General features: G+C 45.8%; 1 non-coding gene across 1 annotated transcript; it reads left to right on the top strand.

The window, feature by feature from the left end:
- The first annotated feature begins 10,402 nt into the window (after nucleotides 1-10,402).
- Nucleotides 10,403-10,475, top strand: Trnaa-agc (transfer RNA alanine (anticodon AGC)). Its single transcript has one exon. It is a non-coding gene; the product is annotated as a tRNA-Ala (tRNA).
- The last annotated feature ends 2,984 nt before the right edge of the window (nucleotides 10,476-13,459 follow it).

Raw genomic sequence — 13,459 nt, 5'->3', positions numbered from 1 at the left:
TAGACAGAATCTATGTATCGGCGTGTATGAAGACTCAAGTCCTCCATTCCGAAGTTTGGCCCACAATTTTTTCCGATCATGCCGCATATATTTGTACTGTTAACATGGTCAAGCAAGGCACATTTCGCGGCAGAGGTTTCTGGAAACTTAACAATGCTCTCCTTAACGATGTTGACTGTCACCGTGTCTTTAACGAAACATGGGAGGCATGTGAACTACGGGTTGCACAGTATGCCTCCGTTACTGAATGGTGGATAACACATGCCAAACCAACTTTATCATAAATGTTTAAACGCTACGCTCGGGACAAATCCTGGTGGCAACGGCAAACGTCTGAGTTTTATTTTACTTGTCTCAGGGAGCTCTACCAGTCCGATGTGACTGTACCTGAAAATTTTATGCAGATTAAAAAAATTAAGGCAAAATTATTAAAACTTCAGCGGCAGCAGGCAGAAGGCTTTCAAATAAGGTCCAGGCCCCAGAATGTGATAGACGACGAAATGACATCCATGTTTCACGTCATTCGTGAAAATAAGAGGGGGCGGCGGAGATTAATAACTCGTCTTCAGTTGAGTGAAGGCGTTGCGCTCACGCGGCAACAAGACATACGGAACGCACTTCACAATCACCTGGCAGATCTGCTGGCAACGACACATACAGACGATGGAACTCACGATGAATTACTCAATAACTTGCAAAGGACTTTGGGTGCTGCTGAAGTCGAAACTCTCATGCGAGAAATTGATGAAGACGAATTGGATTCTGCGCTATCACGAAGTCCGAAAAATAAATCGCCGGGACCCGACGGTCTCACTGCCGAATTTTATCTTACTTTCCGCGACAAATTAAAGCCCAAGTTGTTGAGTATGTTTAATGAAATTTTACGGCCTGATTTTAATGTTCCTCAGGCTCTCGTGGAAGGCATCGTGGTTTTAATCCCTAAACGCCCAATGTGCAGTTCTGTTGACGATTTTCGGCCGCTTACTTTACTGAACAGTGACTACAAAATTTTAGTACGTATTATTTCTAATAGATTGAAAATGTTGATGAATACTGTCATTGGTCAGTACCAGACCAGTGTAGGTGTCGGTAGGACGATCTTCCAAAATTTGTCTCAATACAGGAACGTCATAGCCATTGCAGATGCGTACAAGATACGGTGTGCGCTAGTCTCCCTTGACTTTTCTAAGGCATTCGACAGAGTAAACCATCAGTTTCTCATCCGGACGATGCATGCCATGGGATTTCCACTACGTTTTATCAATCTTATACATGAGCTCCTTCGTAAAGGAGTAACTCGACTCTTGGTGAATGGCCAGCTGAGCGCATCGAATAATATTACTAATTCAGTGCGACAGGGATGCCCTATGTCAATGGCCTTCTTTGCCATTGCCATTGAGCCTTTGCTTGTCACCTTGACACAGCGTCTACAAGGATTAACCATCCACGGCATTAAGATTGTTTGTACTGCATATGCGGATGACGTCGGATTTTTGGTCATGGACGAAGGTGAAGTCGAGGAAGCCCTTCAGATCGTCAAAAACTACGAACTTGTTGCGGGTGCGAAGTTGAATGCCAGGAAATCTGGCATTATGAACATAGGACGCGGCATCTCGCTGCACCATCACGGTCAGTTGCAACTAATTTCTAAAATGAAATGCCTTGGTATTGAGTACAGGAGCAACATACAGCACACAATTGCGGTGAACTATAGGAATCTCCTGGCAAGTATGCGTGCTTGCATGCAGACCCACTACCTAAGAAGCCTTGATGAACTGCAGAAAGTCACCTTCGCTAATGTCTACCTCACCTCAAAGATTAACTACGTTGCACAAGTACTGCCCATGCCACAGGAGACAGCGAAGCGTATGATGTCCGCTCTAGGCCATTTTGTCACACGTGGACACAATTTTAAAGTCAAGTACGATACGCTCACTCTCTCCACGACCGATGGAGGCTTAAATTTAACAGATGTTCGTTCCAAGTCACGAGCTTTGTACGTATGCACCACCTACAAACGGTGGAGGTCGTTACCGAACAGTCTAACGGCTCACTTGTTAACCGAAATAGCGCCGGCCTGCCTGCAGCCTCACGTCTCTGTTCAACATATTCCGCCTGCGCTGACTCACTTTAAGAACTTTTTCATTGAGTTTAGTTACGTACGGTCAACTCTCCCAGAAAATGAGCTTTCCGTGGTGAAGTTAGTTTATAATAAACTACTGGCAACCAAGAACAGGAACAACATCGAACACAAATACCCCAATCATCGCTGGCCAGTGATATGGAAAAACATACATAGCCGTGATTTACCAACGTCAGTGAAAGCCTCTTGGTACAGGGTCGTGAACCGTAAAATAAGTACCAATTCACGACTTCGTGCTCTACATTTGGCTGACTCACCTTTGTGCCTTACGTGCAACTTGCCTGATACTGATGAACATCGTTTTCTGTGCACCACTGTCCAAGCAGTTTGGCCATGCATTCGCCGAAAACTGGCTACGATTATGAGGACTTCCCAGCTTTGTATTAAACCTGAAGATTTCCTGTATCCGGATTCAGTGCCGTACCCGAACACCAAACGGAACTCTGTCAATTGGTTGAAGGGTCATTATGTTCATTATTTACAGACGCAAGAACCCAAGAGTGAGGCGGCGTTCTGTCTTTACCTGGCATTACAGTTTCACATACTTTCACAGACGAGAAATTACAGGAAACGATATGCGAATTTATTAGAAGTAGTTCTTCGATGAAAGAAGTATTTTTTTTCTTTCCTTCATTCTACATTGCTTTGTTTTTTTTTCTTTTCTTCTTCAAATGTCACAGTGACGTATACTGAACAGTGTTACGACAAGGACTATTTTATTTTCTTCTGTTGATCTAGAGGACCAGAATTCCTTGTTTCATTTTCTATTTAAAAAAAAAAAATAAGAAATAAATAAATTATAATAAAAAATAAACAATTATAAAAGATGATAAAAAAAACACAACGAAAGCACTAAAAAGAACAACAAACAACAGAAAGAGTGTTGCAGACCAGAAGTAGGGGATTGCTGCCTGCGGAGAAGTACGGTGGGGACTTCGTGAGCCCTCTCGCCGCTACGGTAGCCGTGAAGGCCCAGGACAAATATCTGAAAATGGAATACAACACACGCACCAAAAACAAAAAAACAAAAATATTCTACTTTGTCACCATTGCGGGACTATACATTAGGTTTAGAAGTATCTTCGGTTTGGAAATTGGAATAGTTCAGAAGAATAAGTAATTCAGAAATCATGGCAGATGAAGCCGACGCCGACGAAGGCGATTTATGGCGAGCGCAAGGCGGGGCTGAAGGGGAGGAAGGAGGCCCTAAAACAAAAAAAAAAAAAAAAAATGGATAAGGCGTCGGACTTAGGATCTGAAGATTACAGGTTCGAATGCTGTCATGCTCGGTTTTTTTCCAGTCCTGAAAAAGAAACATACCGTTTTAATGTAGCAATTGAGCAGTACGAAACCGTCTGAATGTTTCTGTTGACCATTTTCTGCTTGGAGAGGCTCTTGAGCTTGAAACACACACAACAAGACCGGTGTTAAATAGCGAAATGTTCGGCAGAGTGCCGTCACCGCGAGTTTTGACTGGCACTTGCACATCTAAAACAACGTCGGAAAGTAACTCGTTCGGCTTTTGAGTCACATCAAGTATGTGTGTTAATTTTGACGCCACTACCTCTGCAGGTTGTCATGCAATTCCTTTACCTCTCAGAAATGATTATGAAATAAAAGTGAAGTACGTGACGAGTGTGACGTTAGGAAAACATTAGGCAGCATGGAGAGATTCTGTATGGGACCACCCAACCCAAACGAGTACTGTGTGACGTGCTAGATCGGCATGTATTCACCGAGGCAGCCGGCTAGCTCAGTCGGTAGAGCATGATATTCTTAATCGCAGGGTCGAGGGTTCAAGCCCCTCGCTGGGCGGAACGGAATTTTGTTCCGCTGCAGATGTAAATTACCGTTTTTCTGATTAACGTGATGTAATGGAAATAGCAACTTTTAACTTTGCCTACGTCTCTGTCAGTCGCAAGAAAACTGTATTTGAAGGTAAAGGTGATTTTGTAGACATGTGTGAAAGACATGTTCTGAAATGCAAGTGTTGTTGTTTGGAGAGCACATCGGTTACGTGTCAGATGTGTAGCCAAGCAGTAATGGATCGCCATAGCTGCAAATAGTAGTCGGTAATATGAAGTGTTGTCAGCTCAAGTCAGATGATCCAGACGACCGTAAGGACGAAGTACGCAAGAGTACCGCGAGGCCGCGCCTCTTTAGCTCCGTTGTGGAGCACTGGTCTAGTAAACCAGGGGTCGTGAGTTCCCATCCTCAGAGGAGGAAGACGAATTTTGGAAATCAGTTGCGCGTCGTGGCCGTATAGCAAACAGTATCTGTGATGACGAACAATTAGCGACAAGCGTTTTATTAAGAATTACGCTCAGATGTGATTAAGGCGAATGGCGCAGATAAAGCATTTGCCAAAGCGGTACAGCATAAGGTGGGACGAGGCAGTCTGAATTACATTTTATAGATGAATTTCTCACATATCTCAGAGCCTCTCGCGGTCGTCGTCGTCGTCGTCGTCGTCGTCGTCGTCGTTGTCGTCGACGCCGCCGCTTCTGCAGAAGTAGCAAATGGCCATGGTAGCAAATGCGGCGAGGGACACCCTGCCTTCGATTCCGAATGCACAAAGTGTGTGGTCTTGTTTCCCAGTCTATATTTGGTCGGTCTCGTAAGAGGTTGAATGTAACGTTTGGGTGGGAAAGAGCAAGGGGCAGCGGCTGTGTGGAACGAAATCACTATTCCTCAGTGGTGAGCGTTACGAGATGACTCGTATACAAGTTATACTTGGTCGCTAGTGACCGTGTGCCCGAATGGATAAGGCGTCGGACTTCGGATCTGAAGATTACAGGTTCGAATGCTGTCATGCTCGGTTTTTTTCCAGTTCTGAAGAAGAAACATACCGTTTTAATGTAGCAATTAAGCAGTACGAAACCGTCTTAATGTTTCTGTTGACCATTCTCTGCTTGGAGATGCTCTTGAGCTTGAAACACACACAACAAGACCGGTGTTAACTAGCGAAATGGTCGGCAGAGTGCCGTCACCGCGAGTTTTGACTGGCACTTGCACATCTAAAACAACGTCGGAAGGTAACTCGTTCGGCTTTTGAGTCACATCAAGTATGTGTGTTAATTTTGACGCCACTAGCTCTGCAGGTTGTCATGCAATTCCTTTACCTCTCAGAAATGATTATGAAATAAAAGTGAAGTACGTGACGAGTGTGACGTTAGTAAAACATTAGGCAGCATGGAGAGATTCTGTATGGGACCACCCAACCCAAACGATTACTGTGTGACGTGCTAACCCGCAGGTATTCACCGAGGCAGCCGGCTAGCTCAGTCAGTAGAGCATGATATTCTTAATTCCAGGGTCGTGGGGTCGAGCCAAACGCTGGGCGGATCGGAATTTCGTTCCACTGCAGATGTAAATTACCGTTTTTCTGATTAACGTGATGTAATGGAAATAGCAACTTTTAACTTTGCCTACGTGTCTGTCAGTCGCAAGAAAACTGTATTTGAAGGTAAAGGTGATTTTGTAGACATGTGTGAAAGACATGTTCTGAAATGCAAGTGTTGTTGTTTGGAGAGCACATCGGTTACGTGTCAGATGTGTAGCCAAGCAGTAATGGATCGCCATAGCTGCAAATAGTAGTCGGTAATATGAAGTGTTGTCAGCTCAAGTCTGATGATCCAGACGACCGTAAGGACGAAGTACGCAAGAGTACCGCTAGGCCGCGCCTCTTTAGATCCGTGGTAGAGCACTGGTCTAGTAAACCAGGGGTCGTGAGTTCCCATCCTCAGAGGAGGAAGACGAATTTTGGAAATCAGTTGCGCGTCGTGACCGTATAGCAAACAGTATCTGTGATGACGAACAATTAGCGACAAGCGTTTTATTAAGAATTACGCTCAGATGTGATTAAGGCGAATGGCGCAGATAAAGCATTTGCCAAAGCGGTACAGCATAAGGTGGGACGAGGCAGTCTGAATTACATTTTATGGATGAATTTCTCACATATCTCAGAGCCTCTCGCGGTCGTCGTCGTCGTCGTCGTCGTCGTCGTCTGCGGCGTCGCCGCCGCCGCCACCGCCGCCGCCGCTTCTGCAGAAGTAGCAAATGGCCATGGTAGCAAATGCGGCGAGGGACACCCTGCCTTCGATTCCGAATGCACAGAGTGTGTGGTCTTGTTTCCCAGTCTATATTTGGTCGGTCTCGTAGGAGGTTGAATGTAACGTTTGGGTGGGAAAGAGCAAGGGGCAGCGGCTGTGTGGAACGAAATCACTATTCCTCAGGGGTGTGAGCGTTACGAGATGAGTCGTATAGAAGTTGTACTTGGTCGCTAGTGACCATGTGGCCGAATGGATAAGGCGTTGGACTTCGGATCTGAAGATTACAGGTTCGAATGCTGTCATGCTCGTTTTTTTCCAGTTCTGAAAAAGAAACATACCGTTTTAATGTAGCAATTGAGCAGTACGAAACCGTCTGAATGTTTCTGTTGACCATTTTCTGCTAGGAGATGCTCTTGAGCTTGAAACACACACAACAAGACCGGTGTTAACTAGCGAAATGGTCGGCAGAGTGCCGTCACCGCGAGTTTTGACTGGCACTTGCACATCTAAATCAACGTCGGAAAGTAACTCGTTCGGCTTTTGAGTCACATCAAGTATGTGTGTTAATTTTAACGCCACTAGCTCTGCAGGTTGTCATGCAATTCCTTTACCTCTCAGAAATGATTATGAAATAAAAGTGAAGTACGTGACAAGTGTGACGTTAGGAAACATTAGGCAGCATGGAGAGATTCTGTATGTTACCACCCAACCCAAACGATTACTGTGTGACGTGCTAACCCGCAATAATTCACCGAGGCAGCCGGCTAGCTCAGTCCGTAGAGCATGATATTCTTAATGCCAGGGTCGAGGGTTCCAGCCCCACGCTTGGCGGAACAGAATTTTGTTCCGCTGCAGATGTAAATTTCCGTTTTTCTGACTGACCTGATGTAATGGAAATAGCAACTTTTAACTTTGCCTACGTCTCTGTCAGTCGCAAGAAAACTGTATTTGAAGGTAAAGGTGATTTTGTAGACATGTGTGAAAGACATGTTCTGAAATGCAAGTGTTGTTGTTTGGAGAGCACATCGGTTACGTGTCAGATGTGTAGCCAAGCAGTAATGGATCGCCATAGCTGCAAATAGTAGTCGGTAATATGAAGTGTTGTCAGCTCAAGTCTGATGATCCAGACGACCGTAAGGACGAAGTACGCAAGAGTATCGCTAGGCCGCGCCTCCTTAGCTCAGTGGTAGAGCACTGGTCTAGTAAACCAGGGGTCGTGAGTTTCCATCCTCAGAGGAGGAAGACGAATTTTGGAAATAAGTTGCGCGTCGTGGCCGTATAGCAGACAGTATCTGTGATGACGAACAATTAGCGACAAGCATTTTATTAAGAATTACGCTCAGATGTGATTAAGGCGAATGGCGCAGATAAAGCATTTGCCAAAGCGGTACAGCATAAGGTGGGACGAGGCAGTCTGAATTACATTTTATAGATGAATTTCTCACATATCTCAGAGCCTCTCGCGGTCGTCGTCGTCGTCGTCGTCGTTGTCGTCGACGCCGCCGCTTCTGCAGAAGTCGCAAATGGCCATGGTAGCAAATGCGGCGAGGGACACCCTGCCTTCGATTCCGAATGCACAAAGTGTGTGGTCTTGTTTCACAGTCTACATTTGGTCGGTCTCGTAAGAGGTTGAATGTAACGTTTGGGTGGGAAAGAGCAAGGGGCAGCGGCTGTGTGGAACGAAATCACTATTCCTCAGTGGTGAGCGTTACGAGATGACTCGTATACAAGTTATACTTGGTCGCTAGTGACCGTGTGCCCGAATGGCTAAGGCGTTGGACTTCGGATCTGAAGATTACAGGTTCGAATGCTGTCATGCTCGGTTTTTTTCCAGTTCTGAAAAAGAAACATACCGTTTTAATGTAGCAATTAAGCAGTACGAAACCGTCTTAATGTTTCTGTTGACCATTCTCTGCTTGGAGATGCTCTTGAGCTTGAAACACACACAACAAGACCGGTGTTAACTAGCGAAATGGTCGGCAGAGTGCCGTCACCGCGAGTTTTGACTGGCACTTGCACATCTAAAACAACGTCGGAAAGTAACTCGTTCGGCTTTTGAGTCACATCAAGTATGTGTGTTAATTTTGACGCCACTAGCTCTGCAGGTTGTCATGCAATTCCTTTACCTCTCAGAAATGATTATGAAATAAAAGTGAAGTACGTGACGAGTGTGACGTTAGGAAAACATTAGGCAGCATGGAGAGATTCTGTATGGGACCACCCAACCCAAACGATTACTGTGTGACGTGCTAACCCGCAGGTATTCACCGAGGCAGCCGGCTAGCTCAGTCAGTAGAGCATGATATTCTTAATTCCAGGGTCGTGGGTTCGAGCCAAATGCTGGGCGGAACGGAATTTTGTTCCACTGCAGATGTAAATTACCGTTTTTCTGATTAACGTGATGTAATGGAAATAGCAACTTTTAACTTTGCCTACGTGTCTGTCAGTCGCAAGAAAACTGTATTTGAAGGTAAAGGTGATTTTGTAGACATGTGTGAAAGACATGTTCTGAAATGCAAGTGTTGTTGTTTGGAGAGCACATCGGTTACGTGTCAGGTGTGTAGCCAAGCAGTAATGGATCGCCATAGCTGCAAATAGTAGTCGGTAATATGAAGTGTTGTCAGCTCAAGTCTGATGATCCAGACGACAGTAAGGACGAAGTACGCAAGAGTACCGCGATGCCGCGCCTCCTTAGCTCAGTGGTAGAGCACTGGTCTAGTAAACCAGGGGTCGTGTGTTCCCATCCTCAGAGGAGGAAGACGAATTTTGGAAATCAGTTGCGCGTCGTGGCCGTATAGCAAACAGTATCTGTGATGACGAACAATTAGCGACAAGCGTTTTATTAAGAATTACGCTCAGATGTGATTAAGGCGAATGGCGCAGATAAAGCATTTGCCAAAGCGGTACAGCATAAGGTGGGACGAGGCAGTCTGAATTACATTTTATGGATGAATTTCTCACATATCTCAGAGCCTCTCGCGGTCGTCGTCGTCGTCGTCTGCGGCGTCGCCGCCGCCGCCGCCGCCGCTTCTGCAGAAGTAGCAAATGGCCATGGTAGCAAATGCGGCGAGGGACACCCTGCCTTCGATTCCGAATGCACAAAGTGTGTGGTCTTGTTTCCCAGTCTATATTTGGTCGGTCTCGTAAGAGGTTGAATGTAACGTTTGGGTGGGAAAGAGCAAGGGGCAGCGGCTGTGTGGAACGAAATCACTATTCCTCAGTGGTGAGCGTTACGAGATGACTCGTATACAAGTTATACTTGGTCGCTAGTGACCGTGTGCCCGAATGGATAAGGCGTCGGACTTCGGATCTGAAGATTACAGGTTCGAATGCTGTCATGCTCGGTTTTTTTCCAGTTCTGAAAAAGAAACATACCGTTTTAATGTAGCAATTAAGCAGTACGAAACCGTCTTAATGTTTCTGTTGACCATTCTCTGCTTGGAGATGCTCTTGAGCTTGAAACACACACAACAAGACCGGTGTTAACTAGCGAAATGGTCGGCAGAGTGCCGTCACCGCGAGTTTTGACTGGCACTTACACATCTAAAACAACGTCGGAAAGTAACTCGTTCGGCATTTGAGTCACATCAAGTATGTGTGTTAATTTTGACGCCACTAGCTCTGCAGGTTGTCATGCAATTCCTTTACCTCTCAGAAATGATTATGAAATAAAAGTGAAGTACGTGACGAGTGTGACGTTAGGAAAACATTAGGCAGCATGGAGAGATTCTGTATGGGACCACCCAACCCAAACGATTACTGTGTGACGTGCTAACCCGCATGTATTCACCGAGGCAGCCGGCTAGCTCAGTCAGTAGAGCATGATATTCTTAATTCCAGGGTCGTGGGTTCGAACCCCGCGCTGGGCGGAACGGAATTTTGTTCCGCTGCAGATGTAAATTACCGTTTTTCTGATTAACGTGATGTAATGGATATAGCAACTTTTAACTTTGCCTACGTCTCTGTCAGTCGCAAGAAAACTGTATTTGAAGGTAAAGGTGATTTTGTAGACATGTGTGAAAGACATGTTCTGAAATGCAAGTGTTGTTGTTTGGAGAGCACATCGGTTACGTGTCAGATGTGTAGCCAAGCAGTAATGGATCGCCATAGCTGCAAATAGTAGTCGGTAATATGAAGTGTTGTCAGCTCAAGTCTGATGATCCAGACGACCGTAAGGACGAAGTACGCAAGAGTACCGCTAGGCCGCGCCTCTTTAGCTCAGTGGTAGAGCACTGGTCTAGCAAACCAGGGGTCGTGAGTTCCCATCCTCACAGGAGGAAGACGAATTTTGGAAATCAGTTGCGCGTCGTGGCCGTATAGCAAACAGTATCTGTGATGACGAACAATTAGCGACAAGCGTTTTATTAAGAATTACGCTCAGATGTGATTAAGGCGATTGGCGCACATAAAGCATTTGCCAAAGCGGTACAGAATAAGGTGGGACGAGGCAGTCTGAATTACATTTTATAGATGAATTTCTCACATATCTCAGAGCCTCTCGCGGTCGTCGTCGTCGTCGTCGTCGTCGTCGTTGTCGTCGACGCCGCCGCTTCTGCAGAAGTAGCAAATGGCCATGGTAGCAAATGCGGCGAGGGACACCCTGCCTTCGATTCCGAATGCACAAAGTGTGTGGTCTTGTTTCCCAGTCTATATTTGGTCGGTCTCGTAAGAGGTTGAATGTAACGTTTGGGTGGGAAAGAGCAAGGGGCAGCGGCTGTGTGGAACGAAATCACTATTCCTTAGTGGTGAGCGTTACGAGATGACTCGTATACAAGTTATACTTGGTCGCTAGTGACCGTGTGCCCGAATGGATAAGGCGTCGGACTTCGGATCTGAAGATTACAGGTTCGAATGCTGTCATGCTCGGTTTTTTTCCAGTTCTGAAAAAGAAACATACCGTTTTAATGTAGCAATTAAGCAGTACGAAACCGTCTTAATGTTTCTGTTGACCATTCTCTGCTTGGAGATGCTCTTGAGCTTGAAACACACACAACAAGACCGGTGTTAACTAGCGAAATGGTCGGCAGAGTGCCGTCACCGCGAGTTTTGACTGGCACTTGCACATCTAAAACAACGTCGGAAAGTAACTCGTTCGGCTTTTGAGTCACATCAAGTATGTGTGTTAATTTTGACGCCACTAGCTCTGCAGGTTGTCATGCAATTCCTTTACCTCTCAGAAATGATTATGAAATAAAAGTGAAGTACGTGACGAGTGTGACGTTAGGAAAACATTAGGCAGCATGGAGAGATTCTGTATGGGACCACCCAACCCAAACGATTACTGTGTGACGTGCTAACCCGCAGGTATTCACCGAGGCAGCCGGCTAGCTCAGTCAGAAGAGCATGATATTCTTAATTCCAGGGTCGTGGGGTCGAGCCAAACGCTGGGCGGAACGGAATTTTGTTCCACTGCAGATGTAAATTACCGTTTTTCTGATTAACGTGATGTAATGGAAATAGAAACTTTTAACTTTGCCTACGTGTCTGTCAGTCGCAAGAAAACTGTATTTGAAGGTAAAGGTGATTTTGTAGACATGTGTGAAAGACATGTTCTGAAATGCAAGTGTTGTTGTTTGGAGAGCACATCGGTTACGTGTCAGATGTGTAGCCAAGCAGTAATGGATCGCCATAGCTGCAAATAGTAGTCGGTAATATGAAGTGTTGTCAGCTCAAGTCTGATGGTCCAGACGACCGTAAGGACGAAGTACGCAAGAGTACCGCTAGGCCGCGCCTCTTTAGATCCGTGGTAGAGCACTGGTCTAGTAAACCAGGGGTCTTGAGTTCCCATCCTCAGAGGAGGAAGACGAATTTTGGAAATCAGTTGCGCGTCGTGACCGTATAGCAAACAGTATCTGTGATGACGAACAATTAGCGACAAGCGTTTTATTAAGAATTACGCTCAGATGTGATTAAGGCGAATGGCGCAGATAAAGCATTTGCCAAAGCGGTACAGCATAAGGTGGGACGAGGCAGTCTGAATTACATTTTATGGATGAATTTCTCACATATCTCAGAGCCTCACGCGGTCGTCGTCGTCGTCGTCGTCTGCGGCGTCGCCGCCGCCGCCACCGCCGCCGCCGCTTCTGCAGAAGTAGCAAATGGCCATGGTAGCAAATGCGGCGAGGGACACCCTGCCTTCGATTCCGAATGCACAAAGTGTGTGGTCTTGTTTCCCAGTCTATATTTGGTCGGTCTCGTAGGAGGTTGAATGTAACGTTTGGGTGGGAAAGAGCAAGGGGCAGCGGCTGTGTGGAACGAAATCACTATTCCTCAGGGGTGTGAGCGTTACGAGATGACTCGTATACAAGTTATACTTGGTGGCTAGTGACCGTGTGGCCGAATGGATAAGGCGTTGGACTTCGGATCTGAAGATTACAAGTTCGAATGCTGTCATGCTCGTTTTTTTTTCCAGTTCTGAAAAAGAAACATACCTTTTTAATGTAGCAATTGAGCAGTACGAAACCGTCTGAATGTTTCTGTTGACCATTTTCTGCTAGGAGATGCTCTTGAGCTTGAAACACACACAACAAGACCGGTGTTAACTAGCGAAATGTTCGGCAGAGTGCCGTCACCGCGAGTTTTGACTGGCACTTGCACATCTAAAACAACGTCGGAAAGTAACTCGTTCGGCTTTTGAGTCACATCAAGTATGTGTGTTAATTTTAACGCCACTAGCTCTGCAGGTTGTCATGCAATTCCTTTACCTCTCAGAAATGACTATGAAATAAAAGTGAAGTACGTGACGAGTGTGACGTTAGGAAAACATTAGGCAGCATGGAGAGATTCTGTATGGGACCACCCAACCCAAACGAGTACTGTGTGACGTGCTAACACGCAGGTATTCACCGAGGCAGCCGGCTAGCCCAGTCCGTAGAGCATGATATTCTTAATCCCAGGGTCGTGGGTTCGAGCCCCACGCTGGGCGGAACGGAATTTTGTTCCGCTGCAGATGTAAATTACCGTTTTTCTGATTAACGTGATGTAATGGATATAGCAACTTTTAACTTTGCCTACGTCTCTGTCAGTCGCAAGAAAACTGTATTTGAAGGTAAAGGTGATTTTGTAGACATGTGTGAAAGACATGTTCTGAAATGCAAGTGTTGTTGTTTGGAGAGCACATCGGTTACGTGTCAGATGTGTAGCCAAGCAGTAATGGATCGCCATAGCTGCAAATAATAGTCGGTAATATGAAGTGTTGTCAGCTCAAGTCTGATGATCCAGACGACCGTAAGGACGAAGTACGCAAGAGTACTGCGAGGCCGCG

The sequence above is a fragment of the Schistocerca gregaria genome, chromosome 1 (assembly GCF_023897955.1).
Source record: "Schistocerca gregaria isolate iqSchGreg1 chromosome 1, iqSchGreg1.2, whole genome shotgun sequence".
NCBI lineage: Eukaryota > Metazoa > Arthropoda > Insecta > Orthoptera > Acrididae > Schistocerca > Schistocerca gregaria.
Note: the sequence above shows the minus strand (reverse complement) of the source record. Positions and strands in the feature narration are given on the sequence as shown.